Source organism: Diabrotica undecimpunctata, chromosome 7, assembly GCF_040954645.1.
Source record: "Diabrotica undecimpunctata isolate CICGRU chromosome 7, icDiaUnde3, whole genome shotgun sequence".
NCBI classification, from domain to species: domain Eukaryota; kingdom Metazoa; phylum Arthropoda; class Insecta; order Coleoptera; family Chrysomelidae; genus Diabrotica; species Diabrotica undecimpunctata.
The window spans coordinates 61,538,999-61,560,399 of record NC_092809.1 but is presented as its reverse complement, the minus strand read 5'-3'; the positions used below and the strand labels follow the sequence as shown (position 1 = coordinate 61,560,399).

At 33.0% G+C, this 21,401-nt stretch overlaps 1 protein-coding gene across 1 annotated transcript in view; it reads left to right on the top strand.

Moving 5' to 3' along the window:
• LOC140445423 (excitatory amino acid transporter 3-like) overlaps nt 1-21,401 on the top strand; it is a 251,423-nt gene that overhangs the window by 100,584 nt on the left and 129,438 nt on the right. The window lies entirely within an intron of this gene.

Below are 21,401 nucleotides of genomic sequence, written 5' to 3'. Positions count from 1 at the left end.
TGGTTTTTAGGAAACAAACGGTCAAAGTTGAGAGGAATTTGCGATGAAGTTATAAACAATAGGATGATAATGTTTAAACCATTACCTTTTTCTTTCAAAGCTCTCGATAAAAATTTTCATATCTTTAAGATATTTATAACATATATTACACTCTGGGCCAAAATTAACCGGCCACCTTAAAAATGGGTAATTTTTGATTTCTTATATCTCCTAAACCTGTTGTCCGATTTAAGTGATTTTTTTAATATGTTATAGCCTTATACCGCGTGTACGCCTTAGTATACCGCGTGTACGAATCAAACTGTGTTTTTTTCTTAAAGTTTGCATCATCCTGTGGAATATTCTAGCATTTGTAGAATACTGAAATTTAATCGTAACTATAGCCTCATGCTTTCTCAACATTTTGTTTTTAACTAATTCGCTTATGTTGGATAATACAAAAGTTAGATGATTTAACAACTAGACATGTTTTTTATCAATTTTTATCTCCGCGGAAGAGAAAAATAATCTTTTTGAAAAAAGTCATTTGTTACAGTAAAAATCCAATGAATAAAATCTTCGAAGAAAATTCAAATTAACAATATTTTGGAAATCAAAGTTTAATTGAAAAAAAATTGGGTATCAATAATGGGTGTTGCCGGCTCTAATCCTTAGGACTTCTTGGAGCCGGTTTGGCAATCCATTCATGATATCCTGGATATCAGATTGGGGATATTGTGCCATTCCTCTACCGCAGCTGTCTTCAGCTCTTCAAAGGATGCAGGGGCTGGTACTCTTGCTATTATCCCTCTTTTGAGGTTGTCCCAGATATGCTCAATTGGGTTAAGATGTGTGCTGGCCATGGTAGAACTTGAATCCCGACCTCATTAAGGTACTCACGGGTAGATCTTGCACTATGGCAACGTTCATCGTAAGAAATACTTCCCCAAATCATTATTGACCGTACTCGGTAAGCCACTGTTTCGGTTATAGCGCATGCAGCAAACCTTTCATTTTGACGCCTATAGACACGTTGGCGTCCATCTGGACCTTTTAGGGCTATTCTGCTCTCATCTGAGAACAGTATATTCTTCCATTCCGCCATAGTCCAGTTAGCATATTCTCGCGCAAAATGAAGTCAGACCTACGGTGTAGTGGGAGCAGTTGTGATGCGCGAGCTGGACGAAAAGCCCTCAAGTTTATTTTTGACAGTCTTCTTCCAATCGTTTGTCTACTCACACTAACGTTTCTCACCTCAAGAAGAGACCTACGAGCTTCAGGAGCGGTGCAAAAGCGATTTCTCAATACTTTAGTGACAATGAAGCGGTCATCTCGAATTGAAGTGCATCGTTTTCGGCCTTAACCTGGCCTGCGGTTGTACGATCCTGTCTCCCGAAATCGTCTGATAACATCTTGTACCGTAGTTCTGGGTACATCGAGTATACCAGCGATATGACGTTGACTGTAACCAGCATCAACTAAAGCCACTGCCATAGCAGCATCAGTTGGAACGAGTGGCATTTTTAAAATCACAAACAATAAAAAAAGCACTAAAATTTTAACTTAAACAATATATGCTTACAATGATATAAAATTACAATTTTAATTGTTAATTTTAATTACAAATTGTTCAAGAATTGTTATTAACACGGAAACAGATTTGCATCAAAACAAAAATCATTCGATGACACAAATTTAGAAAACAAACTGTCACAGGTAATGTAAACAAAACAATAATAAAGGTGGTGGGGTTCATTTTGCTGGTGAGTTAAATCGTCTGTAATTGATGAAAACATGGCTAGTTGTTAAACTACCTAACTTTTGTATTATCCAACATAAGTCAATGAATCAAAAACAAAATGTTGAGAAAACATGAGGCTATAGTTAGATTTTAATTTCAATATTTTATAAATGCTAGAATATTCCACAGGGTGATGCAAACTTTAAAAATAAAACACAGTTTAATTCGTACAACCGGTATACAATAAAAATTTACCTGTTAATTCCTGATTCCAATAAAGTATAATACTGGGAGTCTAACGGATATAATTTGAAAGATATGCGTTTAGAAAATTAATTTTTGATTTATGATATTAATAAATTATAATAAATAACTTAAAAGTAATCCAGTAATTAATACATGACTTAATCTTAAATGTTCAAATTGTAGCCCTTGTTGTATTTGACAGTAACCCAAACATTCTACAATTTCTCGTAGAACCTTGTTTATGCTTTCTTAAGAAATATTGTTTATTTCTTTACGAATTTTTGTTTTTAAGTCTCCAATATTTGCAGGTTTCCTTTTATAAACAACATTCTTTAAATGACTCAACATAAAATAATCCAAAGGATTGAGGTCTGGCGACCTCGCTGACCATTCAATTTGTCCACGTCTTCCAATTCACCTGTTCGGAAAAATTTCGTTTAGGTACCTTCGAACATCTAAAGCATAATGCGGAGGCGCACCATCCTGTTAAAACCATAAACTTTTATCAAAACCTCCAAGATTAATAATTGTACTTAGAAATAAATTAACCAAAGTAGGTACGAGATACCCACTTAAAAACTGAAGGTATGCTGGCCCGTTTAAATTACCTTCGAAATAGAAGGGTCCAATGATTTTATTTCTTACAATGCCAGCCCATACGTTTACCTTTTGCGGGTATTGTGTATGATGTTCCAGCATCCAGTTGGAGTTTTCGTTTGCCCAGTATCTACAATTCTGACGGTTGACCTCGCCATTTAATTTAAATGTAGCCTCATCAGAAAAAATAATATTTTGAACCAAGAGAGGGTTTCGGTGGCTGTTATCCATCATTATTTCGCAAAATTGTATTCTTTTATCTGGATCATCCTCATTTAATTCCTGTATAACTGTGAATTTTACTTACTTTACTTACTTTTACGTACTTTGTGTACCGTTGTTTTGTAAACATCGAGATCACTACTAATCTTACGAACAGAAGTTTGCGCATCTTCTTCAAAGGCAAGTAGAGCATCTAACGTTATAACATAATTTACAGAGGGACGACCTGATTTGCGTGCATTTTCAGCCTTACCAGTTTCTCGAAATTTCTTTTCAATCTTACTTACTGTTGACTGCGTGATCGGTATTTCTGGATATTTATCATTAAATAAATTACACACTTCCATGAGTTCGCGATTTGTCTCCATACCCAATCATCACGAGTATTTAAATTTTTTGCTTTACTATCAAATTCATTTCTACTTAAAATTATTTCTAAGCAATAATACAGAACATTCACGAATTAATACAATTATTGTACTACTTAATTGTTATTAAACGTTACTAAAAATAATTACAGTTTACCAAAAACTGGAAGTAGGCTACTTTTTTGCAATTGATAATAAATAATTTATTTTCTAAGTGCATATCTTTCAAATTATATCCATTAGGCCAGAGTATTATACTTTTTTGAAATCAGCTCATTTTTATCGATCTAAAAATGTCCTAAAATATAGAGTGTTATATTTAAAAAAAGAGCCGATGACGTCATCACTGTAATGTGTATCACCTTTTATAATGAAATTTTATTGTAAAATGTAGAACATTAAATTTAAAAATCGACGTGTTTTAGATTTTTTTAAAAAGGCTTTTCATTTAGGAAATATCGAATGTATTCCATATTTTACGGACACACTGTATAATTCTTCATATTAAAGCTCAGTCAACAAAACCTATAGCATAAAATATCGCTTTTAATTTTTAGCAACATAGCACAAATTTGCCTAAAAAATTCCGAATTTAAACATTTACATTATAAACGCTCTAAACTATTTACAACTGATTTTTTCTAATTACCTACACAAGTATGTTTTTATAAACTACACTACTTCAACTACAAACTTCACCAAATGCCGTCTTCGTGGAAGTATTTTCCGTGACATGCCATCGTTTGTAACGTGAAAGTTTAAATTCGGCATTTTTTAGGCATATTTCAAATGCCTCACATTTGTTGCCCAAAATCAAAACCGAAATTTCATGCCATAGGTTGTAAATATTGGCCTTTAAGAATCAAAATTCCGTAGTGACCGCGTTAATGAAAAAGTGATAAATTTTAATGATCTCATGAGAATCGTAAAAATTGACAAAAATCGCGCAACCTTATTTACTTAACCTTTTTATAGACACTGACTTGAATTGCGGTAAAATATAAAATTGCATAAGAAAGCTGCAATCTTTTCCTTTAAAATGCTTTTTGAGTTATGTGGATAGGACACTGTGATCAAAAGATATCGAATTTTTACCTTCGAATTAATACAAATTGTATTTAAAATTGATTTCGCGCGCGTAGCCGCGTCGCTTCGAGCGATATTTTTGGGAGAACGGTTTATTTTACACAAGAAGTGCTAATTAATATTTTTATTAAAAATTGTTTTTATTTGAATTTTTTTTTTCTACGACGCACAGATTCTTGGTTGTTCGATTTTTTCTGTTTTTTTTTTCCTACGAGGTTGGTTGGTTTTACGGGGAAGCCAGCGGCTAGAAATAGTAAACTTTTTTGCACCTTTTTTGAGATCCCAAAATTAATATTTTCTGCAACATTCAGCTTGTTCGTATAATTTTTAGAGGTTCAGTGGCATTTTCGTCTCGACTGGAGTATAAGTAAATTATTTTATTTGTTACAAAATTAAAGCATCTTTAGAATTTCTTAATGCGTTTTTAGATGGCTCTATTTGACGTACGTCGGATTAAAATAGAGACAAAATAGTTTTTTTTACGTATACCGATTTTGATATTTGAAATTCAATTTTCTTCAATCTTTTTTTTTTGGTATTTTTCACCTGCATTACCGATGGTTTTTATTATTATACTTTTTATCGAGAAAGAGCTCTGAAAAAAAAAGGTGATGTTTTAACGATTATCATCGTATTGTACCGGTCAACTTTGAATGGTTGTATCTTAGGAACCACTACTCGTAATTCGGCTTTTTTCGTTGATAAGAAACGTCTTGTCAAAACTCTTCCAACGCCGTGTGCTGAATTAAATTTACGCTAATTTTTATCGAGATATTTTATTTGTTTATAAGCCAATAGAGTTTTTTTGTTACATTCTTTATTTATTGCAATCTGTTTCTACAAATAAAAAAAACAATAATCCATAAGTTTATCATGTAATTAACACAATGGAGATCCGTCCAGTGACAAAGATATTTTAAGATAAATTTCTAATGCATATAAATATTTAAAATATAAATAACACTTTACAAAGACATTTACTAACATATTTAAAACATAGCAATAGTTAAAATACACACAATTATAAGTTATAGGTATATATAGAATAAGTTGTAGGTATAAAATAATAGAGTATACGTTTATGTATTTACAGGTATAGAAAGGTCTAAGGGATCACGGCGTTTTACTCTTCTTCTCCTCGGTCGCTTAAGTAGGTCTTGGGCAAGCGTATTTGGATGGTTCAGTACTCTATTTTTGTAAGTGCCACTGAGTGAGACAACGGTATCTTTATTGTTTTGGATCTGATGGTCTCGATGCATAACATAATTGGGCACATACCACGGTGCATTGGTAATATGTCTCAAAACTTTAGATTGGAAACTCTGAAGTCTCAATAAGTGAGAATTGGATGTTGTACCTCATATATGTATACCGTACGTCCAAACTGGCTTTGGAATACATTTATACAGTAATAATTTATATTGTAGACTTAATTTGGATTTTTGGTTCATGAACCAATACATTTTCCTGTATATTAATCCTAGTTGCAGTCGCTTTTTCCAGATGTGCTTTCCTTAATTTGGTCAGCTGTCACAATGTATTCCCAAGTATTTAACATCACTTTTTTTTGGGTATTATGGTATTGTTGGTACAAAGTAAATGTTACATGTGCTGATTTGCTGCTATTTACTTTAACTCACCACAGTTTTAGTCATTTCTCTGGACCATCTAAATAAACTAAAAAAAATTTTGACAGGCTGTAACAGGAATCGAGCTAGAAGCCATTATCACAATATCGTCTGCATAGGTAGCAATTGTGCTGTTTACTCCTGTGGGAATGTCTGCCTCATAGAGTAAGTATAAAGTTGGTCCCAATATATTACCCTGAGGTACTCCTAATAGAATTGTATCAATTGGTAAGATAGGATCTCAGAAGTGCATACAGAGAATGAGGAAAGTGAGTTTTTATTTTAGATAGCAGCCCCTCATGCCATACTATATTAAATGCTTGTGAGATATCCAAAAAGGCTGCAGTGCAGTATTCTTTCTTTTCAATTGATTCAATTTAAGAGTAATAAATCAAAACATTTTTAACCAGCGGTATATAATATAAAATTTAATTGTCCCTATTTTAGTTTAGAACGACTTTGCTCCAAAATGAATAGTCTAAAAGTTATAAGCAAGAAAAGTATAAAAAATCGATGTTTTTAGTAATTTTTAAATTTTATTTAATATTTAATATTTTAATTTTTTTGTTAATGTTCCCGACCTATTTGAGAGGTTATCACTTAACTATTTCTGCAAAAATCCGAATGTCACCTCTCGCATCCACCTCAAAACAGATCCACACTGGTCTAATATAAGTTTTTATGATACAATTATTTCTTATGTCCAATTTTGCAATTTTTTTTAAGGTAAAAAGATTATTATTTAATTTACTTTCTACATATTTACAATGTCACTATGCGGTTTGCACTTCACAAATTTAACTACATGGTTTGTATATCATCTCTACTCTTATTACTTGTCAAGACTAGAAATGACTTTCGAAATTTTGCTTGTCGGCACAGAGAGCAGATGAAGAAAGTATTAGGAAAAAAGAGATGGATGGACGCCGGGACTAGTCTTCGTGATTTTTAAACGTAGTTAACAAATCGAGTTTTTTACGATACTAAAATAATTATCGGTAATTTTGCTATATATCAAGTGGGCATACCGATTGTAGAATATTCAAAGTCATTCCTAGTTTTGAAAGTAATCATAAGATCATTTTAATAAGTACCTTATGAGTAAGAGAGTCTTCTCTAATTTTCTGTTGTGCTTTTTAGTTCATAGTTAATTAATTGGTATGTTAAAGTTTTCGTGGATTTTTTATTTTAACATTTATGATATTGAATATTCGTTCGCTTTCTAAGTTCAAAAGGTAAATTGTCTGTAAGTTCAAATTAAGTCGCACAGTAATCCAAAATACAAAAACTGTTCTAATAAATCTGTGAGATGCTAGTACTCCATTTAACTAATTTAATAGAAACAATTAGACGGTTTACCCATATACGGAGTGTAGAAATAAAGTTGTGTTTTTTCATCTTGCAACACTTTTTGGACTTTATTAGAAACAAACGCTACATCCTACTTAAACTTCGAGATAGCTTCATATTTTCTCAATATTTTAATAAAAAGATCATCCCGATATATCTCTATTATCACACACACACACACACACATACGGGCGTGCGAGTGCTTTCATCCCTTCCCCTAAGGAACATGAGCGTACCGTTGTACAGTGGGACCCACATGTCCGAAGATTAAAACAGTCACACTTCGCTATGAAGTGGTATGTACCTGTGTGGTTAAATGATAAAATAAGTGTAAATAAAGAATCCTCGGTTTGTTTTTACCTTCTGTTATGGCTATATGTTATTTTGACTACAATGTGGCTATCTCAGTCTTCATTATTCCTAGTCCTCCCTATATCCTGCAATTTGCTGTTTGGGTAGTCGGTGTAACATCCTTACATTCTCGTCATAGTGCGTCAACTCAATTTTCGATTGAGGTGATTCCTGAGGCCGTTGAAGATCTCATATGTCTTTTCATCTATCATACGATGGATTCTTTTTTGTTTTTAGTCTCTGTATACGTACCTTAACGGTACGTATTTAGGGTATTTTTAGAGCTTCTCTTATATTATTTTGTACTATTTGAATCTTTTTCCTGTTGGTTATGACCGTCTGTCCCCATGCTGCTGCGGCATAGTCCAATATTGGCAGAATTATACTGCTGGCCATTCGGATCTTTAATCTCAGTTTACTTTTTTTGCCTATCAGCGAAGAGAGTTGACTCCTTAATGCTTTGGCTTTGTAGAGCACTTGTTTCACGTGCTCTTTGAACAATAATTTTTTGTCGAGTGTTACTCTAAAATATTTAGCTTGACTAGTCTATTCTATACGAGTCATCGTTATATCTCTCCCTTTGGTCTACCTCTCCTTTGTTGGTACATGACGGCCCGTGTTTTCTCTGGGTTTAATGCAATTTTTCATTTTATTATTATCTTTGGAGTCGATTTAGGGCCGCTTGTAAGTGGTTAGTCGCTATGTCCAGGTCTCTGCTGTTGGATGCTATGGCAGTGTCATCGACAGGCTTAACAACGATCTAGGTTCAGTTGGTGAATCCGCTGTGTATATGGTATATAAATAAGGCGACAGTACCGCTTCCTGCGGCACTCCTGCTTCCAAGATTCAGATGTCGGACAGGGTTGGCCCTATTCGAACTCTGAACCTTCTGTTGGCTAGGTATGATGCAAGAAGACATGTCATCGCTTTACTATAACCATATTTATTTATTTTAAACAGCAGGCCTTCGTGCCAAACTGTATTAGAAGCCTTACTTAGGGTACTTAGCCATACTGACATCGAGAAAGGTGGGTGCTGTACACATTTTTTTGTTGAATCCTTTCGTTATATATCGGTCAACCGCAGAACCTGTAGCTCGCGTGAGTGATTTGTTCTAAATCCAAATTGCGCCTCCGGAATAGTTCCTATGGCCTCGGATTCCTCCTTGAGTCTGGTTAGTATGACTATAGAGCGTGATACAGTAATACACATAATATCAACTTATGGATTCTTATAGCTGAATAGCCCAAGACAAATATTTAAAAAAAAAGTTTTCTACCACCAATAGAAGTTAAGTTAGCTTAATTTGTATGAAAAATCACAGCTGCTGTGTTTACACAACAGTTAAGAATTTAAATTGGCGTCATTCAATAGTTAAAGGCCTATATTTTATAAAGATATAATTTTTATTTTAAAAAAAAACGCTATTTATGTTAAAAAAATATGAGTAAAGTTGACAGTTTTTTCGAGTAGTCGAACCGGCTCGGTTTTGGCCGGTTCTCCTGTCGGCCCGGCGCACTTCAAATCCGCGGCGCTCGGAACAATGTGTCACATTTTCGTTAAATATGGACCAATTTCGCGCTTTTTTATCTGGGGTAGCGAAAAACTTTTTGAATATTGGCGATATTTTTTTTGTCTGCTATTTACACTTTAGTGACTATTAACATTTCTTTTTAAATTACTCTTAATCATCTTTATTTTACATAATGATATATTTTTTTTATATTAAATAATAAATATTTCTATTAAATTTATTTTGTAACATATATTTAGTGCAGGCAATGTTAAATCATTAAATTAAAAAATATAATGTTCAATTAAAAGGTGTAAAATAATAAACGTAAAATACACTCAAAAAAAGTATATTCATTAAATTATTATTAATATTATAATGAATATGATCATTATTCATTAATTTATAATTAATATTAACACTATTCATTAATTTATAATAAATATTAATAATATTGATTAATTTTTCGTTTTTTATTTATATAGTTTTTATTTTATTTATATTATTTATGATTTGACTGTCGTCATCGTTTAATATTACATCCAAAAAATATCAATGTCGTCAGCAACAGTCAATAATGGGAGAATTATCACAGCTATCTCCGTTACAATTTTCACATATTCGCGTACATGTTACACCTAGTTTGCAACAACCACTGTTTGTAGCACGCAGATTTTAAAGTACATTCAACTTGTATTTGATCCGAGCCCATTCGGCTACTCGAATAAACAGTCAACTTTACTTATGTTTTTTGACTATAAATAGCGGTATTTTAAAAATAAAAATTGTATTCTTATTATTATACTTTTAACGATTTAATGGCTCTAATTTTAAAAATTAGTTGTTATAAACACAGTAGCTGAGATTTTTTTAAAAAATTAAGCTAACTCCACTTTAATTAATTGTAGAAAACTTCTTTTAAAATCTTTGTCTTGATTTCAGCTATAAGAATTAATACTGTTACAACAGTTCCGTGAGATTATTTCATATAAGAAAGTTCCTAGACGAAAAAGAAGAAGTAGTTCTAGATCAGTCAAGATGACATCGAAAATTCCTGACATTTCTAGTGACGTTTGGAACATTAGAAAATATATTTATACTAGCTGAATCATTGTCCCTCATTGCTGATCGTTGTCCCAATGACATTATTTATGAAATTTTTCATAGTCAGCCTCATTTGATTGCACAGTCGAGGTTAATTAATGTTACTCAGCACAATGACAATTGATCTTACTTTTATGTTAAGTGGGTGTCCAGGCAATTCCAATCAATTTAAAAACTCTGTAGAATAGTTGACTACGTTTTGCTGATTTATAACTGTGTCAAGTGATTTGAATGAAAATAACTTTTCGGGAAAAAACTTTAGAGTAGTAGTATTCAATCGAATATATTTAATCGAATATATTCAATCGAATATACATAAAATTTCATAAAAATAGGTTAAGACGTTTCGAAGGAGTGTGGTAACTAACTCTGTGACACTAATAATTTCGCTATTAAAAAATAGGGGTTGGTAATAAAAGGGTGAAAATTAAGGGTTATATGTATTGTTTAATGCCACGTGATAAAAAAATAAAAATAAAAAATGTTGTGCAAAAAATAAAAAAAATGTTTACCCTTAAGGGTATGAAAAATAGACCATGACCGATTCTCATACCTACCGAATATAAATCGCTGCCTTAGAACAGAACTAGTCTATCTCCAAAATTAGCTATTTGCTATTTTTTGTGACCAAAACTTTCCTTGTTACAGTGGGTACTTACTGCAGAAATATTATAAGTCCAGGTTTAAAATTATTTAAGCATTTCAAATAATATTGAAGTAGTCTATGTCCATTATCTTAATTTTGTTGGTGCAGAAGTAGTATATGTCAACATTTACTAGTTATCTTCTCATCTGAGTTGATTTAAATCAAATATACTGAGTGCAGAACTAGCCTATCTGGAGAAAGGCTAGTTCTGAACTCGCCAGATCGTGGCAGCGCTAGTCTGGTTTTTGTAAATATATTGCCAACAACGGTTCTATAATTACCATTTCCAGACCACAGACTGTGACTGAAACTGAATTTGTAGATGGACATGTTCATAACTTGCCAACTACATCTAATTCTGAAAACATAAAGTCCAGAAAGAAAAGAAGGTCAGAAGAATTATGGCGTAGGAATGAGATTAAAAGTAAGAGGGATAGGGAAAAGAGTATATAAACTGGAGAGGCAACAGAGTGCAGGCAAGAGCAAAGAAAGCCACGTGCAATAACTGTAGGTATAATTGTGTTTCAAAATTTACAGAAGAAAAACGTACTATGACATTGGGTACTTTCTGGAACATAGGTAACATTAACCGTGAGAGGGATTTTATTATAAATAATGTAGAGCAGAAGCCTATTATGCACTCGAGAGTAAGGAATAATAAAACTGATGGCTGCACTAATGATGTTGACGATAAGAATGATAAAGAAACGTCGACAGGTAGTAGTAGAAAACAATCACGTAGGTCTATGTCTTATTTCTATTATCTTTGTACTTCTGAAATGAAGGAAAGAGTTTGTAAAATGTTTTCCCTGAATACATTGTGTCCTTCATATTAAATGGTAAAAACGGTATTTTCCAAAAGAAATAAAACACTGAATACAGTTGGCGAAATCAAAGAGGAAAAAATGTATGTGTTACAAAATTATCTGATAAAATAAAACAGTCAGTGATGGATCATATCAATATGTTTCCGAGGGTAGAAAACCATTATTGTCGAAAAGATACATAGAGGCAATATTTAGATTGAAATCTAAATATAAAAAAAATGTATGATTTATATAAAGAAGACTGTGTAAATAAAAATATTCAACAATTCGCTAAGTTGTCAATGTATAGATCTTTATTCAACACAAATTTTAACCTTAGATTCTTCTAACCAAAAAAGGATTTGTGTGACCTATGCAAAAAACAGCAATGAAGAATAGAGAAACGAAATGAAAGATTTAATTGAAGACCATTTAAAGACGAAGATTCTTGCAAGAAAAACAAAAGAAAAATCAAAGAAAGAGGTGAAAATGATTATACCTATTTTGCAGCAGCTTTTGATATGCAACAAGTTCTTCAAACACCACATTTAGATGTATCTCAGATGTATTATCTCATGTTGATTTTCATAATAAAAGGTTATTGCTACATGTGGGATAAGACAAAAGGACAGAGAGGATCTAATGAAGTAGCTTCCTGTATTAAAACATTAATAGAAGAAAAGGCTCTGAAAGGAAAACAAGAAATGTGTTTTTTTCCTGACAACTGTTGGGGACAAAATCTCAACAGAAATATTGTCGTAGTATATACAGATCTAGCTGCTAAATATAAGATTAAAATTTCTCACTTTTTCTTGGAAAAAGGACATACCCAAAACGAAGGTAATAGTATACATAGTAATAATGAGAGGACTTCAAAAAATGTTGCTATATACGTGCCAAGTCAGTGGTACCTTATTGCACGAACAACATGTAGAAAGATTCCATACAATGTTACCGAAATGAATGAATTTTACGATTTTGTTGAATTCAGAAAACATACATATACCCAAATGGACAAAAATGAAAATGGAGAAAAGGTCAAGTGGCAGAAGGTACGTGTCATAATGGTTTTTGTGAGTAATGTGAAATTTATCAGAATTAATACTGAGCGTAGGACAAGAAGAAAAACTTTGTCAGTACATAATGACCTGCATGTTGAATGCTGAAAGTTTACCTATTAGTACAAAGAAATTAGAAGATTTGGAATATCTATGTAAATCATTGGTCTTTCCGACCGTGTACCATGACTTCTATTTGAATTTAAAGTCATAATGGAAATTAATTTAAGAAATCACTGTTTTTATAATTTATTTTGTAATCAGCGACATTAATAAAATATTTGTATTTTTATGAACAGTAGTAATTTATTTAATCATTCCTTCATTTGGCTTTACTTAAATACAACTGCATGTTTTTGTAAAAATAAAGAATATTGTTAGTGTAGAACTAGCATAAGTCCAGATAAATCTACTTCTGCACTAATAATTCTGATGCAGCACTAGTCTATGTCCACCTAATTTTTTATTAAAACAATGAAACAATAAAAAATTAGTTTTACAGTAATGTAAAAGTTTCTGAATGAATTGAAAAGTATGCACAAAGTAAACGTTAATCTTTGAAAAACAAAATAATGGAATACTAAACTTCTGAAAAACTTCAAATTGCTCTCCTGAAAAGTTGTGATTTCGGACATAGACTAGTTCTGTTCTAAAGCAGCGAAATATAAAATTTTATCAAAATCCGTGAATCGGTTTCGGAGGAGTATGGCAACTAAATATGTGACACTAATATAGCTATTAAAAAATAGGGGTTAGTAACAGAAGAGTGAAAATTAAAGGCTGTTGTATTTATTGCCACATCATAAAAAAGTAAAAATAAAAATTTTTGTAAACAAAATAAAACAGAATGTTTGGGGTGAACCACTCTTATCCCTTGCGGATATGAAAAATAGATAACGAACTATTTTCAGACCTACAGAATACACATGTAAAATTTCACAAAAAGCGGATAATCCATTTCGAAGAAGTATGGCAACTAACTCTGTGACACCAATATGGATATTGAAAAAGGGGTCAGTAATAGAGGGGTATAAATTAAGGTCTGTATATATTTTTTAATGTCATATCATAAAAACAAAACATAAGAAATTTGGTTAAAAAAATTTAAAAAAAATGTTTGCGGTGAACCACACTTACCACTTAGGGGTATGAAAAATAGATAAGAACCTATTCTCAGACCTACAGAAAATATTTTGTATAAGAGTATAATGTAACTGTTTGTATGGGGAATAAATCCGTTTCTTCTACTATTCTCTCACCTATTAGACCTTCCTGGGACTTCAAATAAATATTTCAAAACGAAAATTAGCCAAATCGATTCAGTCGTTCACGATTTATTATAAAAAAATAGTTATAAAAACATAAAATTATGTTCGGTAAACGTCATTTTATGCTATTTTATAACTACATTTATGATAAATTTGAATTTACAGTTAAAAAAAATAACAGTCATATTGAGATAAAAAAATATCCTATCTCCTAAGTTGGACCAACAAATACACTTTCACAAAATTTTATTGGAATCGGTTTAGTGGTTTTTGAACATTAGCTTGGACAAACACCGTAACACGAGATTTTTATATATAAATAAAACATAATATGTTGTTAACAATTGGAGGAACAGTTGTATTTTGAGGTTTGTCTTATAGTTGTCAGTATTTTAAAGTATTGTAATATTGTTAGTGCTAAATGAAGTTAATTTTCAAGAAGTACAATACGTTAAAAATATGTTTACTGTATAGGGAACGTTGTAGCTTAATTAGTTTATAACAAAAAGTCGCCCCTACTTCAAAGCAATAATTAAGGGGTTAAAAAACTTTTTGAGCAATTATTTTTATTCCTACATAAAAATATAATTACCAACAAGAAAATCCGTTTAAAATTAGACCTCTATCTTTTTAGAAACAAAGTTCTGGCACTTTGCCAGATTTATAAAAATTTTTAAAAATAATTAAACGTATCTCGAAAAGGAATTGATCTATCGGATCTTAGTAAGCGTCATTAGTTTTGTTATTGAAAGAGCTACAATATAATGCTTTTTGCATAAAAAAGAGTTTTTACAAAAGTTATTTCACAAATTAAAAATGACTCAATAGCGCAGCTCAAGTTAAAGCTTCTTTTATATACTTTCATTCAATATTGTGCTCATTTTACCCTAAAATATTGATTTGATACAATAAAAAGAAAAACAGTAAAAAAAATATCATTTTTTGCACCTTAAAAAGTGCCATAAAAAAATTATGACTTACAGTTTGGAGTTGCAAACATTTGGAGGTTACTCCAGGCATTGCTTTTCATAGCGCTCTGCTGTTCTCAATAATTCACTTATTAATGCACTTCTTTTTCTATGCAGCTTTACTATTTTCAGGGAAATTTAACCTATAAGAAAATATGCATTCTTTTTTTTTATCGACTATTTCACGACTATTTTAAACTAATAAAACGTCATAGCAACGCCACTTTTCCTACTGGAAAAACTCCTTCCTGCCCGTGATTTCTCAGCGACAAAATTATGACATATCCGTCACGAAGATGTCTGGTAATTCTATTGTTGTTAGTTTGACAAACGTCATTGAGGCGTAATCAATTTTGGACATATATAATGAATCCATGTTGAGAATTCCATGGGTACAAAGAGTTACTAATGTTGAGGTACTTCGTCGCATGTGTAAACAAAAATAATTACTAAGAACATTCACAGAGAGGAAAATGCAATACTTGGGTCATATGTTGAGAGGCGAAAGATACGAATTACTTCAAGTTATACTGTAAGGAAAAGTACAGAGTAAAAGATCAGTAGGAAGATGCCAGAACTCGTGGCTGAAAGACCTGAGGAGATGGTTCGACCGCTCATCCGCAGAAATCTTTCGCGCGGCAGTTTCCAAAACTACAATTGCCATTTGGATCGCCAACCTTCGAAAGGAGACGACGCCATGAGAAGAAGAATGAATCCGGAAATCAATCCGGAAAGAAATCAAGATTTGGTTGCCAGTCAGGTGAAGAAATAAAAAAATTGGTTTCGGAAAATGTCCCATTTAACACGCAGAGGTCCAGAAGCTCTATTTGGACCCCATTTTTGGAGTTTCTACGGGAGACAAATTTTAAGCTTAAAAGATGTACTACCATAAAGAAACTAGCAAAAATTCTCGTCTGTAAAGTCGTCTGTAAGGTGAATGTAGAACACTACAGCAAAAATGGTATAAAAAAAAATATTTTACGGAGTACGACATAAAAATCGACCATTTCACAGATATATCTTTCAAATGTGCAAGATTGTCCAGAGATACCACGCGAGGGTAGCTTCAAAGTGTTCAAGAAAAAAGAAAACTCAGTTCAAAAGCATTATACACCGAAGAACTATTAAAAATTATCCAAAGCTACGACGAGGAAACCCCCGATGGAGCACAAAAAAACTTTTTCACCTTTGCTCATTTGAACTTGTTTGGCGAGGCAATGACGCCGTAAACTGTAAGATTCACTTTTTCCAGAAGGAATTTGAAGTTATGGGAGATTTTAGGAATATTTTAGGGATATTTAGGGAATTGAATACAACAGCATTTTTTCCAAAACAAATCAAGGTGGTTCGAAAAGTTTGGCAAGCAGCAAATGGCCGGTAAGAAATTCATCAAACGAAAATTTATGCCCAGTTATATTATTTTTGAAATTAATGGAAAAAAGGGGACCAAAAATTTTATCAGACAGACCCTTTCTTATCGTTCACCCTAACTGAAAGGATGGATCTTGGTTCAAAAACTGTCCACTAAGAATCAACACCGTATCTAAGTGGACAAAAATGTTAGCTGAAAGAATTGAAATAGGCACAAAAAAAAACATAAAATAACAAAAAATTCTCATCGATCTTCAGCTGTGTCAGCCTTGTTCAAGCAAGGTGTTTCTAAGTAGAAGTTAATTAAATTAACGGGTCACTTAAATGCAAGCTCTCTAAAACCATATCTGCAGCTAGATTTCAGTCACCACGAGAAGTTGATCGCAAATCTCAGAACAACAAATGAAGCTGGACCTTCGAGTTCCCAAATGTCAACTGCTACAGGTCAACAATACACAAAATCATGTTTTGGTAGAAAAGAATGGGCAAACTACTATAGCTTATAATAATTGTACATTTTATATTATTAATAAATAAATAAAGATTATGTTTCGTTGATATGGTGCATTAATAGTCTTGTCAGTGAAAGTCTTGTCTCGTGAAATAGTCTTTTCGAATATCATTCGAGAGAAAATTATTTACCGACAAAATTTTCTTCTGGTTTTATTCAAGTTTGTTGCCTTTTGGCCATTTTCGCTTATGAAATTTTGACAAAAACACTCGAATGACGTCTCGTTATTTAACTGTCAAAATTTAATTCGCGAAAATTGCCAGGCAACAAACTTTCATACCAGTCGAAAATATTGCCGGCAAAATTTTCTCTCTTATGATATTATGTATATACTAAAATATAATTTGTTGCGTTTTCTCTCGCTCGAAAATAAATTCCAAAAAGATAAAAAATTATTTTTCGAGTACAAAAACTTCATTGACATATATATTTCTTCAGGGCATGCTGAATATGTACCGCTTTCGTTCGTGAATGAAAATTCGGACAAAAAATATTTTATTCCACATTTGTATATTATCAACGAACAAAATAAAAGTACAACTTTGCGTGTCGTCATGGATGCTAGTTGTAAAAGCTCTACAGGAAAAATTCTGAACGACATTTCATTAAAAGGGTATCAGGTGCAACCTGATCTATTTAATATTCTGGTTCGTTTCAGGCAATACAAATTCATATTTTCCTGTGATATTCAAAAAATGTTTCGACAGACGTGGATCAACAAAGATCAACGCTTTCTACAAAATATTCTGTGGAGGGACGATACCCACGATTCTATAAAATGTATTCAACTTAATACTGTTACATACGGGACGAACTGCACCCCATTTCTTGCGACGAGAGTCTTGCAAGAGATTTCAAATAAAAATAAAATTCAATTCTCATTGGCCTCACATTTTCTCGAAACCCAATTCTACGTAGATGATGGTTATGTGGGTCAAATAATATTGAAGAATTGCTCGAAATACTTCAGCAATTAAATTCTGTTCTAATCCGCCATGCTTTTACATTACATAAATTTCATTCAAATTCATCCATATTCCTACAAAAAATCAATCCAAAACATTCAAAAAATACTACTCAGGAATATGACCTAAATTTCGATTCTACTTCCAGCAAAGTTCTAGGCCTAAAATGGGACCCTGCGGAAGACCAAATAACAATTTCCGTCCCCGAAAATAATTTCTGCCCCCCACTAACAAAAAGAAAAATCCTGTCTGCATTAGCACAATGTTTCGACTCTCTGGAACTCATCAATCCATTCATTGTTAAAGGCAAAATGCTTATGCAGAAACTCTATCTGCAAAAAATTCACTGTGACACAGAAATTTCGGACAAAAATATTCTAAACGATTGGAACAAATTTCTACAGGACTTGTCACAATTAAAAAATTTAAAAACTGCTCGTTTCTACTTTTCTGAAAAAGTAATTCTAAAGGTTGAGCTTCATGGATTTTCAGGCAGCAGCTTGGCAGCTTATGGCGCATGCGTATACCTGAGAACTTTCTATGCCGATGAGACCATATCCTGTGCATTAGTTTCTTCCAAATCAAGGATAACTCCGTTAAAGACGGTAACACTTCCTAGGCTTGAGCTGTGCGCAATGGTTCTCCTTTCAAAACTTGTTTCAAAAATAATTTCTATCTTTCAAAATCAACCTGTAAAATTTTATTTAGTCACCCTCTGGTCAGACTCCCAGGTAGCTCTGTCGTGGTGTAAAACTCACCCAAGTCGGTGGTCGGTTTTCGTGGCTCACCGGGTAGCACTTGTCCAAGAGTTGACTCAAAACTTTACATGGCTTCACATAAAGTCTGCACGAAATGCCGCAGACCTTCTTTCTCGAGGAATGTCTGGTTCTGAAATTCTCAATAGCGATTTCTGGTGGCAAGGCCCTAAATGCTTACGAGATAAAAATTTCAATGTTTTCAATCTAGCAAATGATAAAGTTCTCGAAAACCTGCCCGAGGAACAAAAAATAAGCCTCGTGGTAAATTCTAACGTAGAAAACTTCTGGATGAGAGGTTTTTCACGTTTCTCAAATATTTCACGCTTAAAACGTACAGTAGCGTACGTATTTCGGTTTATTTCTAATTGTAAAAAACAAAAAATTTCTGAACCCCTTTCTGTGGCGGAGTTAAATTATGCTATGGATTTCATCATCAAACAAATTCAGGGTGATGCATTCTCAAAAGAAATTGCGGAGCTTAAAAATAACAAATTTATTTCAAATAAAAACATCGTTTCACTAAAACCATTTGTAGATTCTTCTAATTTTCTCAGAGTTGGAGGCAGACTTACAAACTGTCCCGACATAGACTATGCAAAAACATCCGATACTACTTCCATCCAAAAATCAAACCGTCAATCTTATCATCAAAAATGAGCATATCAGATTGGGACATGCTGGTGCTCAAACAGTTCTCTCAAACCTTCGGTTGAAATTCTGGCCTCTCAATGGTCTAAAGGAAACAAAACGAATTATTCGCAACTGCACCACATGTTTCCGATTTTCATGCACTCCTGCACAACAGCTAATGGGTAACTTACCTGAAGATAGGTTGTCCATTACAACAAGACCTTTTCAAAAAATAGGTGTAGGTTATGGTTGACACTTTCTGTTAAAATTTTTTCTTCACTCCGAAAAGTGCCAAAAGTCAAGGCATACATAGCCATTTTCGTGTGCATGGTGACCAAAGCTGGGCACATTGAGGTTGTTTCTGATCTAACAACTTCTTCCTTTCTATTAACACTCAAAAGGTTCATCTCCCGACGTGGTAACCCAACCGTCATTTACAGTGACAATGCCACATGTTTTTCTGGTGCAAGAAACCAACTCTACGACTTATACAAATTCTTTAAAAATAAGTCAAATTCTCAAACCATTGTGGAATATCTGTCTGAAAGTCAAATCTCATGGAAGTTTATTCCCCCTATATCTCCTCATTGGGCTGGGATCTGGGAAGCTTCAGTAAAAAGCGGTAAATATCATATGCGTAGACTAATAGGCTCTTCTTCTTTCACTTTCGAACAGTTTTATACTGTCATTGTTCAAATTGAAGCTGTGATGAATTCAAGGCCTATCTGTGCCATGTCCAGCGACCCTTCTGATTACACTTTTCTCAGTCCTGGGCACTGTATAATAGGCTTCAGCATGACTGCGCATCCTGAGCAAAACTTAGAAAAAATCCCGGAAAATAAACTATCCGTGTTTCAACAAATTGCAAAAGTACAACAAAGTTTCTGGAAAAAGTGGTCTGTTGACTACTTAAACCGCTTACAAAACTCTCCAAAATGGTTCCGACCAAGGGATAACATAAAAGTCAATGACTTAGTTCTTCTGAGAGAGGACGATGTGCCTCCTCTAAAATGGCCTCTAGCACGGGTAGTTGATACAATGCCCGGTCAAGATGGCAAAGTCAGAGTGGTCAAGTTAAAGACCATCAATAGTCAATTTACAAGGGCAATCTCTAAATTTTGGTTCTCCCTAGGCAAGATAAAGAAGAGTAGGTTAGACCACAAGGCTCTAACGCCGGGGGGAATGTTGGAGAACAATAATCTCCAACCAAATAATTCTATTTCAAAACAAATAAAAATATTTCCGCCGCATCGATTACGTAAATAAATCCCTTGTCTGCATTGACTTGTTTCTTAGAATGTTAATCTCCGCCCATATTGACCTTAAACCAGTAGATCCATCAAAATGTATAGACAAGTATTTCGGAGGAGCTAGGGGAAGCCAGTGAATTAGCGATCGTCGTATGGCTTAGACCTACTTTTCAAGTTTCGGAGAGTTTTTCTTCACGTTCGCAAGTTACGCAATATATCGGGAACCCGTAATGTGAAGTGTTATGGTGTTTTCGTTCGTAAACTGTAATTTTCTAATTAGGTTCTTTACGATTAGGTATTCAGTCACAGTTTATAAGTTTCTATTTCTTGTCCTTTTTCAATTACAGTTCTAGCTAAACAAGTTATTGTTTTATTTCACTCTATCAATCTATTCAACAGGCCAGACTAAATCACATTTAAGAGTCCATTTAAGTTTCTATTACTGAGCATTCGAAGGCTAGCGGAACAATTGGACTTACAGCAAGTACAAACCGCTGAAAGAGACACTGTTGGCAAACAAGACTCTCTCTGAAGGGATGTTGAAAACCGGCATCCCTCCATAATTAGAGAAGTTTTAATAAACGCGCATAGCAAGGCAAAATATAAATAATATAATAATTATTAAGGTAGGTTCAGACAAGTCCAGTAGTGTAGTCGAATAATTTAGTACTTGACTCGCTTAAAGACATTAATTTTAACAAAATTCATTTATTTGGTTGATCACACTAGTTTTTATTTTTCCTATTATTTTATTTTTCCTATGATCGTTACGATGGTATGGAAATACCGAGAAAGATCGACTGTTTTCTATAATATATTTGTAAAATTACACAAAGCTTTTGTTTTGTAGTTCTCAGTCTATAAATATAGTGTGACAATTGTATTAGTTAATAAAAGTTGTAAATAAATATAATATGTGTTAAATAGAATAAGTGTTTTCTTTTAAAATATTTTTGACACCACTTGTATACCAGGGAACAAGAAT